The following is a 14,275-nucleotide window of genomic DNA, read 5'->3' as shown; positions in this document are numbered from 1 at the left end:
GAAGCAATATCCTGTCATGTCCTGCAGTTTTGAGAATTACTCTATCCCATGTGGCATGTTGCATTTGCTTTTAAATAACAAGTGTTCCCGGGTTCAACTAATCCCAGGTGATAGGCAGGAGTTGGAGCTTCATGCATATCTCTATTTGGATCAGTTCCCATCTGTGATCTTGGACAAGGAATCTCTGCCTTCAGGGTTTTCCAGATGGGTTGTTTTACTGACAAATTACATGCTATGGGAAGCATGATGACATCTTCACTAGAGTGAAGAGGGATATTGGAACACACCCAGCATTTTGAAATATTTAAGTCTTTAGCATAATGGTAGGCCAACTGAAGAAAGGCATTTTAATAGTTTATTCAAAGATACAAAAATTTTCAACTGTTTGAGGGCAGAGCGTGTTTATGGATCTGATGCTCTTGATCTTGAGTCGTGTGTGTCACTTTGGTGTAGACTCAGGTCTGTGGTCCACAATGGTAGTACATTCAGAGGCAAGTTCTGGAAAGATATTTTTTTCAACCTGTGAGTGAATAGTCTTGCCACTATTAGAGCTCACCTGTAGCTTGGATCTATGTGGTGGATTAGGTGAGCTATGCAGTAACCTTATGGGCTTACCTGTTGCAATTTCCCGTGGACATAGTGTGTGTTTTTATTCACAGTGATCTTGATGTATATTAGGGCCAAATGGAAAGCATTTGTCCCTTTTAGGCTAGTTTATTCACAAAGTGGCCAGTATAATTCTTAAACAGATTTCTTCCTTTCAGCCGCTTCAAAGTGTAAATGCCCTTGGGTTCCTAGGGCTTGACAGATCCTCTGGACAACCAGTCCTGGGAAATGAGTCTCCCTGTCACTGTGGTACAATGAGTATTCCAAAATGATGCATTGTCTGAAAAGTTTCTTAGTGACAGTAGCAGCATCAGCATTTCTACATGGACAGACCTCTACCCATCCTGAGAAAAAGTTTATGATTAAATAAGTGTATTTGTGGTTACATTGTTTGGACATCTGCATAAAATCCACTTGCAAATTCACAAAGGAAACCCATCTATCTAGGTGTGCTGCATCTTCGGTTTTGACCCTTCATCTGATGTTATGGACCAAACAAATTGGACAAGTGCTGAAGTATTGCTGTGGACATAGAGAAAATTTGGGGCAAACCAAGCTTGTTTTACTGATGCAATCACACCCCCTTGCCAGAATGAGCCACCAGCTGAGTCACACCAGCAAAGTGAGGAGAAGCTGAGGTGCAACAAGGTGGTCATCTGGGGACAGCCATGAGGACTCAAGGTGTAACTGGCACTCCTGGCACAGCCAGGCAATGTTTTCATCTCCTAGGGCTGAGTCCTGCAAAACGACTCTGAAAGATAAGCAAATGGTGACTGCTGTATAGAAAGGCTGATGAGAGCATTTACGGGAGAGTGCCAGCCAGAAAGGCCCACTGTCCTTGGTGATTGATCAATTAAGGCCATTTCTTGTTTGGTATCATCATAAGGAAAACCATGAGTTTAATATTTTACTATTGCTAGGAGCAGGCAGTACTAATGCTTGCAGAAGAGCTTCAGCATAGCAGCAAGGCACTTGCGTAGGAGTGCAAGAGGGTGTTAAGAAGCTGAACTGCTTTAAAGTTATCCACAACTGTGCATAGCCCCAAAGGTATATCAGGAATCGGTGTAACACAGATGGCTAAGGAAAGCCAATGGCTCTTGTGCAAGTACAGAAGGGCTAATCAGGACAGCAGTTTGTATTGGAGAGCAATCATAAGTTTCCACTCCTTTGGTAGAAGTACAGACATCACATCCTGGAGCTGCATCAGAGGGCTGGAGCACGTCTCCCATGAAGACAGGCTGAGAGAGTTGTGGCAGTTCAGCCTGGAGAAGAGAAGGTACAGGGACACCTTTTAGCACCTTCTAGTACCTAAAGGGGCTGACAAAAGAGCTGGAGAGGGACTTTTTACAAGGGTGTGTAATGATAGGAAAAGGGGGAATGGCTTTAAAACTAAAAGAGAGTAGCAATACTAGGAAGAAATTCTTTACTATGAGGATGGAGAGACACTGGAACAGGTTGCCCAGGAAATTCATGGGTGCCTCATCCCTGGAAGCGTTCAAGGCCAGGTTGGAGGGGGCTCTGGGCAACCTGATCTAGTGGAAAGTGTCTCTGCCCATGGTAGGCTGGTTTGAAGTAGATGGTCTTTAAGGTCACTTCCAATGCAAGCCATTCTATGACTCTTGGATGGCCTGTGGAGCCATAGGGAGCCATCTAAAAGAGGGATTATGTCTGGCTTCTCTAGGAGAAAATCTCTGGTGTCATGAAAGGGTACTAAGCGTTCTATGACAGCAGGGAACCATGGCAATCTCCACAGGCAGGGCCACGATGTAATGGTACAGGGTTAAGGACAGAATATCAAGAGTCTTGGCTGTTGACAGGAGTTTTTGTTGGAAAATGTGTCTGTGCTAGTTGGAAATATGCAGAGTTTTCCCTTTTAAAAAAGGGCTGCAACAGGGTGGGGAACAGCAAAAATTAGGGGATATCCTAGAACCAGAGTATCAAGGTGGGGTTTTTTAAAATTTAAAAAAAAAAAAAAACAGCTGCAGGGACTTTTTGTTATTTCTTTTGTTTAGGTTTTCTTTTGGGTTTTTTTTAAATTTAAAAAAAAAAAAAAAACAGCTGCAGTGACTTTTTGTTATTTCTTTTGTTTAGGTTTTATTTTGGGTTTTTTTTTCCATTTGATATCTTTTCACACCAGCTGAAAAACACGTCCCATTGGACTGTGCCACCAGGTTGCCTGATTATTTATACTATTAAACATTCCAACAAGGGAGCCAGACTTTAAAAAATGAATGGCTTATAAAAGTGATATTACAAAAAAGGAGTATGCATATTACTTCTCAGTTAGTAGCTGTGAAGTGTTGGGACTGCAGGCCTGGAGAATTAAACTGATAAGATAAATAGGTGTGACATGACCCTCAGTGCCAGGACAATTTCTCAGCTTTTCTTGCAGCATTTCACTGTTATTTTAAAATGTAATGTGAACTATGAATATGTCAGAAAATTAAAGAATTTTAAATGTTTTGTCCAACTCCAAACAACTTTCTTTACACTATTTTCAGGAAAGCTCAGGACCCTTAAATTGGCAAGGAAACAAGTTGAAGGGGTTGGTAGTCACAAAAGCACAGAGGGTTGATAATTGACTTTGCCTGTTCTGCTAAATTGGTGGACTTAGATTCAATCCTTCAAGACCAGCTGGTGCTTAGGACTAGCCCACTCTCTAGGGACTTCCTGGAATCGTCTCCTCAGAGCAGTCCAAATGCATCTGGAGAGTAGCCTTACAGTTAAACAGTGTCAGTTACTGAGAGGTCAGTGTTTCAGCTGCACGCAGCTGCTATTTTTTTTCCCCCCTCATTTAGCAGTATAAATATATAATCAAAATCTTCTCTCTTATTTAATGCAGAAAGGAAAGTTTCCTTGCTGGTTGTTTCAATTCCCCTGATGTAAAGTGACTTCAGAGGGGCAATACATTGCAGAAATCTCCTTGTGTTACTTAGTAGGGAGTGACATAAATAGGCTCAAATTGACTGTATATATGCAAATGTCCTAAGACAATTCTTGAACATCATGCCATGAGCCATTTCTGCAAAAGTTTCAGTACCTCATGTCAGCCAGCAGCTACTAGTGCCCTGACTATTGTACAGAAATTTTTAAATTACTAGTTATATTTGCATGTGAGCCTTTCCTAATAAAACTGTAAGATCAGTTTTCAGGAAAAAAAAAAAACTAATTCAGAAGCTCTCTGTGTGGCATTCTGACTCTGGAAGAGTTCTTGAGTTTCTTATTTTCACAGTCTTTGACAAATGTTCTTTTAGGTTTGAGTCTTTAGGGGAAGGGAAAAAAAACCAGCTCCAGCATGCCTAAGGCTGACACCTAAATCAATATCCAACATAAGAGAAATTAAACATATAAGATGAATTCCAGATAGTTGGACATATTTACATGTGGAAGTCTCAAATAATTAACATAAAAGCAGAATGGTAAAGTCTCAAGACAAAAGTCTGCAAAATACATTTTTTAAAAGTCATGAGCCATTCTACTAAAATAATTATGGATGTTAAAAATGTTCACTTTTTATTTATTTATTGAGATTTCTTCTGAGTAGATTTTGTTTGAATCCTAGTCATTCTCATTTCTCCAGCCATATTATCAAATGTCCATGTCATCAAGAAAAAATAAATTACTTGCAAGACTTGGCAGCTGGGAGATAACCTCCTGTTGTTATAGTGATGTCCTAGAGTTCACAGAACGGAAGAATTTAGTATCTTGAAAAGCAGAGCACCAAGTTTTGTTTATGCTTGTTATGAGAAAGGCATAAATAAGACATAAATGCAGATTCCTTTCACAGATGAAGAAGGTGCTTCCACACACACCCCCACACACACCCGCCCCCAGCTTGTCAAAACTTTTTTTTCAGAGATTAAAAATTTAGTGCTACCTTAGAGTGTTGTGTAGAGTGACAGGTTGTTCTGGGACTTCAATACCACTTTCTGACACTGGGTGGATCTCTGAAGTCAGGAGAATAAAAAAATAAATCTTTAATTGACACTGTTTTGGCATGAGAAGAGTGGACTGGGCTCCACCCTGTTTGTTCATGTCTTGACTTCTCCATTTTTAATCTGCTTCAGGACGGAGTGATTTCCTGTGGCATCACTTTACTGTTGTTGACTGAAAGAATAGGAATACATTATCACAGCAAAGCAGCAGAATAGGCAGTGCAATAGTCTTTCTGATGAGAAACTTCAGTTGCTGAAAACACTGGGAATCTTTGCTATAGGACTTAAACGCATTTTACTTTTGAAATACTTTTTCTGCACCAGCTCTGCTGAATCCGGACTGAAGAGAAAAAGGTAAGGGATATTTCTGCATAACTTTTGAACCTGTGTTGCTATAGCCACCTGTTGTTGGTAAAACTTTCCTTCCTCATTCTGTAGTTCTAGTTTTCCAGGATATTTTCACATTTCATACTAAATTATCCAGTTTCTAAACTGAAAAATCTTCAGTTCTGTGGTAGTGTTTGAAGTTGGATGTGTGGGTATTTGCCCTGGGAGAACCAGGACCAAAATTCTGTACTGGCAAAGTCAGAATACTGCATTTGCATGACTTAATTTTTGATTTAAAAAATAGTCAATGATAAAAAACTCTTTGTTACAAAGTAGATTTCCCAAAATCCAGTTTATTGACCATAGAGTACTTGCGGCTTTTGTCTATCTGCAAAATACAGCTAACCTGTAGTGCACTTGGCAAGTGCATTATCCTCCAATATTTATCTCTCCGAGGAAGTAATAATAATCTGGTTTTATAAAAAACTGAACATTTGCCCAGGTAAGACACCATATATAATTTTTCAGATACGACCTTATAAATACAAATTTACAATCTGCAGTAAATCTAAGAATTATGAGTTTTAATTTATTATAAACTTCTTAATAATTGCTGCAGTGTAAGTAAGAAAAATAATTCTCTTCAAAAACATAAGACACCACTGCTGCCCATAGTAGTTTTTAATAGGCTACTACTAAAGTGTAGAGTCTTCTGTGGCACAAGACCAAATCAGTACAAGATTTCTACATTGTAATAAATGAGGAAGGTCCCATTATGCTGTGGATTTGAATTTGCATTCAATCCACAGCTGAATATTTCCCTCATTAACTTTTCTTATAGTCGTTATATGGGTAACAATTGAAGAATGATTTTATAATTTATCTTATTACAGGATCCAGAGACTCTGCTTAGGGCTCAAGGCAACTTTTACAAATGTTCAATAAAATGTTTCACTATGTATAAAAAAAAATGGCAGATCATCTGGTTTTATGTTGTTGTTAAGTTTTTCATGTGATCTGGAACAAGGCATTGACCAATATTATTTCTCTTCCTTAAACTTTGCCCATTTGTGAAGTTTTTTTAACTTCTTATGATTAACTGCTATAGAAACATAAAGTACTTGTTGCTAATTCAGAGAGACACAATATCCTCAGTATTTAAGCTGTGTCTTCGTAGGTGATGCTTGTGCCTCTCATCTGTATATAACACCCAGCCATAATGTACCACAAATAGTGCCTTTATTCAGTTTAAATAATAATATTAATTTTGATACTTCACTTTCAACTATTCCATGCTTTTAGTAACATAAAAAGATGAAATAAATTTGAAGGTGATTTAAGAGGCCTTTTACACACCTTGGTAGATGGTATATAATGGATTATAAATGTAAACTAAGAAATATAACTGCAGAAAAGAGGTATGGCAACTACTTTTCTATACTTTCATGGTCAGAACTGAAACAAGTACATATGCTGTGCCTTCATTCTTAAGCAACTGAAACAGACATAATTGAGGACTACCTTCAATAGTGGATGAAGTGAAGAGATAGTTACTGTATTTCTCCTAGCAGAACTATCAGGAGCCCATCAGTATTCATCATATGGTTTAATTCATCCATTTGATGGTGTTGATATCACCTCCCTTGAGTTTTTGCGTCAGCCTTCGCATTGTATCACTACATCTTCCCTGACTTGCATGGCATTGAAGCATCTTACAGCCACAAAGGGTTCACACCAGAATGTATGGGGTCTGTTTTGTTACAAAAGCATCCCACTCTCTTCACATGGAAAAGGCAGAGAACTGGAGTCACTATGGCCTAGAGCAACTGAACACAATGTTGGCAAAAGGCAATGGGGAAGATACAAACTCATACCCTGACTGGAGAGCCAACAGATGAAACGCTGTCACCCATTGACTGCACTGGCAGAGTTTACTCTTCAAACAGCATTGTGTAGTTTAGTGCCCTTTTATTTCAGATGCAGATAAAGACATTATCAGCAACTGCTTGAAAAGTCTCAGTCAAAAATTATTTACATAGACACAGCATTTGGGTACTTGAGCCATTGTTCAAAGAAAGGGTAATTTACCATCCCATTAAGGAGATTATTTTTTGAAATGAGCCACACATTTCCATTGCTCTTCATCTTCCATCTTCACTCACAGTGTGGTCTACGTTTTAAACCTCTACAATGAAACATAAATTCACAAATAGTTGGACTTGATAGCCTGTTCATGTGGTTTCTTTGTTAGGAAATGTTTAGGAATACTACAATTTTTTTATTTTTTTTTTTGCTAGGTGCTGCTGAGCTAATATCAAAACATATCAGTTGTAACTGATTTTTTTTGTTTTGTTTATTTGTTTATTTTTTGTTTGTTGTGGGGTTTTTTGTTTTGTTGTTTTGTTTTGGGTTTTTTTGTTGGAAAGCTTCTAAAGTCAGTATAGAATGCAAACAAAACTATTGTAATACAGACATTCCCTAGGAAATCCATTAGTCTGGTGGTTGGAATAGTCAGTTTAAAATAGTAAATCAAATTTTCATCCTTGTTCTGCTTAGTTTTGGCAAGTCAAGAGTAGTAAGTATTGGTCTTCTACATGCTCAGTGATTTTGAATTGATAAAACTGTCATGTCTGCAGTCAGACATCTCTTTATCAGCTCATTACATTCAATCTTGATAAGAAGAAGACACAAAAAAAATTTTAAAATGCTTGGCAAGCTTGTAAGAATCCAGGCCTGGTCACTAACAACCTAGAAGCAATATTTTTTTATTAAGATGTTATTCTGTACGTAGATATAGCTTTGATTGACCCCCTCACCTACCAGTATCTCTTACAAATTATTTTAAGCACAATTAAAGTTAGTCATCTTAAATCTTTAGCAGTATTTACTAGAATTGTCTGCTAAAGAACCTAAATGTACATATGACAGAGTTTTTGAGCTGAAGATCTGTCCTGGTTTAGGCTGGGATACAGTTAATTTCTTCTTGGTAGCTAGTGCATTGCTGTGTTTTGGATTTGGTATGAGATTAATGTTGATAACACCCTGGTGTTTTGGTTGTTGCTAAGCTGTGTTTATCCAAGGACTTTCTTGGTCTCATGCTCTGACAGTAAGGTGGTACACAAGCCAAAAAAAAAACAAACCAAAAACAAAAACCAAAACTAAAAACCACAAAAAACCCCCCAAAAAAAAAAAAACAAAAAAAAAAAAAAAAAAAAAAAACAAAAACCACATCAAAAAACCCCTACCTACCTAAACAAAAAAAAACCCAAACAAACAAAAACCCCACCAAAAAAAAACAATGACAACAAGAAAACGCAAAACAACTGTGAGGGAGCATAGCGTGAACAGCTTACCTGAACTGGAAGGGATATTCCACACCATAGACCATCCTGCCCTGTTACATAAACTGAGGGGGTTACCTGTAAGGGGGGCTAACTGGGGTGCAGGGATGGTGTCTGGCATCAGTCAGCAGATGGTGAGCTATTGCTTTGTTTGTCACTTGTTTTTCGTTTTTACTGTCATTATTATTACTCTTTTTTTTTTAAAATTTCAATTATTAAACTGTTCTTATCTCAACCTACAAGTTTTGCTTTTGATTCTTCTCCCCATTCCACCAGAGTGGGGAGGAAGTAAGTGAATCATTGTGGGGTTCTTAGTTGCCAACTAAGACTTGTTGGATGTAAACTTGTTGGGTTTAAACCCCAACAAGACCCTAAAATCTAACTATGACCAGTGTGGGAAAAATATACACGTGCATAGTTCCATCACTGCTTCTCAGTCTGCGTAAACAAGTTAAACTGCTGATTTGAATCAGTATGTATGACAAGTTACACCTACTTACTGTGGCAGATGTGGAGGACATGAGTTTTCACAGGATAAAAATGTATGTAACTTAATGATTCTGAATCATTTAAAAGTTATCTCAATCTGAAATCCAGCCGATCCTGTTCCCTGCATGGCTATAATTCTGCATAGACTGTGCTCTACATCATACAGCAGAGATGCATCTCCAATGCCAGCCAGTTACTTTACCAAGCAGACCCTTGGAGAGACCAGTCTCCTCTCCTGAAGTCCAGGGCAGTGAGCGTGCTGTGCACCTTCCTCACGGCCCTAAGCACCTTAAAAGCCACCACTCCATGGTCACTCACAGCCAAAGCTGCCCTTGAGCATCGCATGCTGCAGCAGCCCCTCCTTGCTGGTGGGAACAAGGCCCAGCAAAGAACGTCTCATTGTTGGCTTCTGTGTCACTTGGAGAAGGAAGTTATCATCAACACACTTCATGAACCTCCTGTATTGCTTATGGCCTGCTGTGTTGTCCTTCCAATAGATATGGCTGAAGTCTCTTGGGAAGGTGAGGGCTTGTGAATGAGAGGGTGCTCCTATCTGTTGCTGAAGAGATGCATCCTTCTGGTATGACTTCATTCGAACACCAGTCACAGAAGCCATCCCACCATGTGTCCATTGTGCCAGTAAGAGTGTGGCCCTGCAGGCATGTGCACATCTCTAACTCCAGTTGTTTATTACCCATGCTGTGTGTGTTTGCATAGAGCCATTTATGTTGGGAGCCCCAATGAAACCAACCCACTGGCTGCAGTAGCTGGAAATCCTTTGTGCTGCTCTTCAGGTGTTCTCCTGCTAACCTATGGCTGCCTAAAATCAGAAGAAAAACTTTCCAAACAATATTAGAATGGATAGAATAATGAGCAGTCTTTTAATGAAAGCTTTTCCCTATGTGCACATGCAGCATCAAATGTTCATATTTTTTATAAGTTTAATTAGTATACCTAGCTACTATATCCAATTGGGAGACTGGTTGCCCTGGTAACCCACCTTGGACCTGCCCCACTAGAGTCCCTCTGAGAGGTTCTTAGCCCTTTATCTTCTTATGTCTCCCATGTGCTGGTGCAAAATAAGCTGTCCTTGTTGAACATCCTTTTCCTTGAAAATAAGACCAAACACCATTTCAAGAAGGTGACAGGTGAGAAAGTGTAACTACTGTTCTAAAGTGTAAGAAAGTGCTAGAAACTATACAGCTATATATTAAAATCTACAAAGCTACAAATTTATAAAGAAGCTAAAAATCTTTAGGTATCACTGTGATCCTCCTCCAGCTTCTGGGCATCTCTGTCGGGGCACTGGCATCAAACCAGTGGGACTGGGATGGAAGGAGGTTCTCCTCCTCTGGCAACTTTAGTTTAAAGCCTCTTTACCATCTTGGCAAGTCTATGACTGAAGATGGTCATTCCTTGTGCATAGTCCTTTCAGATCTTTACGTGCCCTGCTTACTGTTACCCTTCCCCGTTACTGAATTACCCACTGCTGAACTCTATTTTTTTTCATTAACATATTTTGGCACTCTAGTTTAATTCTTTAACTTCCTCCTCTGTAAAATGCAAATGTACTAGAGCTATCACAATCTTGAACACATGCTACTTTGAATATGTGGGTTCTTTCCTGAATTAACTGATAGAGTAGAAAATCACAGCATAAACACATAGTAAAAAGCTGGGTCATTTGTAATAAATAACCCAGAAAAGAACAATTAGGCTACTATTAATAAATTTAATTGATGTCATTGTCCTTGGATAAATTCATCTAACACAAAGCAAAAGCCTATGCACACATATTTAATAAATGTAATACTTTAAGCTTCATGCTAGGTTCTGTTCTTTTTTTGTAAACGATTTGGATATTTATTCTTAATTTGCTGCTTTATAGTCCACAATCCAAATCCTGGTATGAATAGTTTTGCTATAGTGTTAAGCACTGACATTTTTAACTGCCTCAAAAATGTTAGGAATTCATTTGTATAGCAACTCCTTCGGTATGAAAATTACTGTTTGCAATTTGACTGGTATTTTCACAGGTGACTACTAATTATGAATGCTCTGCTTAAGATGAATATTTATCTGCAGTATAACTTTTCCCCTTCTGTATTCTGTAGCTACCTAAATACACTATCAGCATAAAATTTTACAGTATTACTATGTTGTCTTTTCTAAGAGTGTCAATATTATTCAAGGCTCTTGTGAACAGCTATACTTAATACAATGTTAACAGTTTTTACAGATTTTTAATTTCATGTATTGAACAGTATTTTTTCTTCAATCAGTTTTTGGTTATTGAGAATACAAAATTAACAAAGGAGATAAAAAGATGTTTAAATTAGTATTTAACTTTCAAGCTATATTATTCATAATGCATTCTATCAAGCATAAGTGTGAATAATGTTTTAAGCAGTGAAGACAAATGGAAAGTTCTATCTCAGAGATACAAAAAAATAAGTCAGAAAGTCTACTTCTAAAATTGTCATAAAAGTTTAGAAATGTTATGCTGTGTTATGGCAAACCTACTAAATACCTAGGAAAAGTATAAAAGAGTTATTAGCATGCTGTGTACAGTAACATTTTATTATCTTCTTTCTGTTGCGCTGCTTTTAATAATCTCACATTCCTGCCTCTTATTACATAATACTTTTTTATTTTTCTTTTTTTTTTTTTTTTTCTCCTAGAGACTGCACTGGCAGTGCTTTGCATCCCATAGATTTAGGTAAAAGGTAAGAAGAAACTCTTCTTCTAAATATTGGGTAGCTTATAATTCCAATTTTTTTTAAATTTAAACTTCTCATGTTTTTCTTATTCCACATATTAATTTGGATGGAAAAGTGTGAGGAAAAGCTTTCACGTCTATTTGTCATAAGCAACTCTTTCTTGCTGTTTTTTTTTTTTTTCTTAAAATTCTCAAGTTTATCACTACTATTAGGTGTGAATAACGAATGGAGGGAGGGTTATAAGTAAAAACTTACTATGAAATTAATGTATTAAATATACATAATGCTCTTCTGTCAGATTTAGGATGGCTTTTTAAATACATTCATTCTGTATTCACAATATTGTAGGCATCTAGATGGCAATTTAAATTTTTTAAAAACCCAGCTTTTACTAATTAAAAGTGGTGTTGGTGTTGTTATTATTACAAGGCCTAGTGATAAAAAGGGCAACATCTAGAATAGAGTAGTTTAAACACAATATATGGGGCAATTACAGAGCTGTTGTAGATATTACTTTCAAAACTGTAGCTACTTCTTTCAGCTTCCAAATGTAGAAAAGAAGTCTAATTTTGCATGCCTTTCTTTCTTGTTCTCTAATCTACTTGCAACATTTAATGTGTACCAAGCTACTGCAGGAAAATTTGTTGGCATTCAGAAACACTGGAAGAGGGATGTATGAAGCCACATTTAACAAAAGACTCAGAGCTGAAAAAGGAGTCAAAGCCAACATTATTCATGCACTGGTTGTTAGACATTTCCTGACCAGAACCACCTTTCTAACACCAGCAGTGGAGAGCTGTGTTCCGTTTTGCTGTTCTTGCTCAGGTAAACTCCAGCAGCAGCAGCACCCTTGCCTTTAAGCCAAGATACCAGCTCTGTAGATAAACCAGTGCAATAGTCTGGTATGTCCCTAAATGAGTGCCAAGTGCTACTTCACATGGCTATGGGATCTATGAAGGGAGCTGAAGAGTCCTTTAGAGCTCCACAAACCTGCCCCCTTCTTCACACCAGCTTGTGTGTTATCATTAATCACAGTCCCACAGTTTTACAGAACCACACATAACAGCCAGGGCTCTAGGATTCCTGCAGGAACATTTGTTTCTTCACCAGAAATTCCAGTATCAGTAAGAAAACAAAAAGTAAGCAATAAATTAAACAAAACAATTTATTACAGTTAAGGATTTATTTGAATGAGTATGTTTATGGGAGTTCATTGTACCAGAACAAGTAGCTGCTTGTTCAGCCACCAGTTTAAGTAGGGTTGATCTTGTTCTGGTTGAAAATCTCAACTAGTCAGATATTTGCAGAAGAACCTAAGCAATATCATGTCAGTACTATACTTGAAAGGTGTCCTGTTCTTACAAAGCAGCCCAGTTACTGAGTCTCTGATTGTTAGATCTCAAATTCAGACCTCAGATGGATGTTTAATGAAAATTTGGGAGGTAAGAAGGAAGACTAGATATATCAAAAACAGTACTCCTACATTAGTATTACTGTTTCAGGTATGTCTACTTGAGATAAATTTTGGGTGTTACCAGTATTTGTTACTAATAGATATAGCAGAAAATAAGATGAAGCCTTCTCTAAGGCACCTGATCCAAGTTTTGTCTTTAATTGCCTGGAGAAAATACATTGTAAACACCCAAGTATTAACTTTAGCCTCTGGAACAGGCTTACTTTCTTCAGCTAAAACCAGGTATCTGTAAATCTTTAAGGAGTAAGTTTCTTAGCTTAGACAACATCTGAAGATGCAGCTCTGAGTCATAACTGAGTATTTTTTTTCACAACATGAAAATATATCCAAGTTTATAAGAGAAAATAATCATGTTCTTCTTCTGAAAGAAAAAGAACACATGGGCTGTGTTCACACCTTGACAGAAATCTACTCCAGATGCTGAATGGTAAATAAGAGAACATGCCTCAAAAATAAATGGGTTCCACAAGCCAGAATTATTCCAAAATTCAGTAAGGACATTATCATCTCCTAAATCAAGATTGTTCACTTGAATTTTCTAGCTTTAAAACTACTTCTCTTATGTATCAAAGATCTTTTACTGTCCTTTTTTTGTATTACCCTGCCTCTTGATGAATGCTTAAATAAATACTCTGTTCTGCTGCTGCTGCTGAAGTCTACAAGAAAAAAGCACATGGTGTTCATGGGGTGACTCATCTGTACCACTTCTGCTGCTGCTGCTGAAGTCTACAAGAAAAAAGCACATGGTGACTCATCTGTACCACCTGAAGGTTTTGGTCTAGGTTCCACAGAACAAGTGCTCAATACTCAAATGCCTCTTCAGCATTGTCTCCTGGGATGCCTGAAATCTTATTTATTTCATATATTTCTCGTTTATTTTGAGGTTGCTGCCTCAAAACAATGGGTTTTTGGGAATTTGTGAAGTTTCACCTCTTACTGTGCTTTGTTGACGAAGCCTCTAATGTGTGGAAGTGGGAGCTGTGCAGTCTGTCCCGTAGTTAATGTCAGCTTATTTACAACTCGAGTGTTTTGGGAATCATTCTGACGTGCCCCAAGAAAAGCCACCAGGCAGGTTTGGCATGTTTTCATCCCAAGTCAGCTTCAGGAAACGTTTCAAGTCTCTTTCTTCTGCTGTTAATGAACTTCGAAGTGCTCCAACAAGTTTCAAACCTCATCCAGGCACTCATTGGTCTCACTAATTATCCACAGACTTCATGCCTTTCACAGGCGTGTCGTTCCTGGTTTTATTTCGCAAACTGAATCTCCACTGCCAGCATCTGTCGGAGGGGCGCGACCCCATCCCCGCCCAGGGCACAGACCGCTCCTCACGCCGCGGGCCCAGCCGCAGTCGCAGCCGCGGCCGCAGCGCCCCCTGGCTGCGGC

Source organism: Onychostruthus taczanowskii, unplaced genomic scaffold (genome assembly GCF_017590055.1).
Source record: "Onychostruthus taczanowskii isolate IOZ18803 unplaced genomic scaffold, ASM1759005v1 scaffold35, whole genome shotgun sequence".
In the NCBI taxonomy this organism is placed as follows: Eukaryota; Metazoa; Chordata; class Aves; order Passeriformes; family Passeridae; genus Onychostruthus; species Onychostruthus taczanowskii.
Note: the sequence above shows the minus strand (reverse complement) of the source record.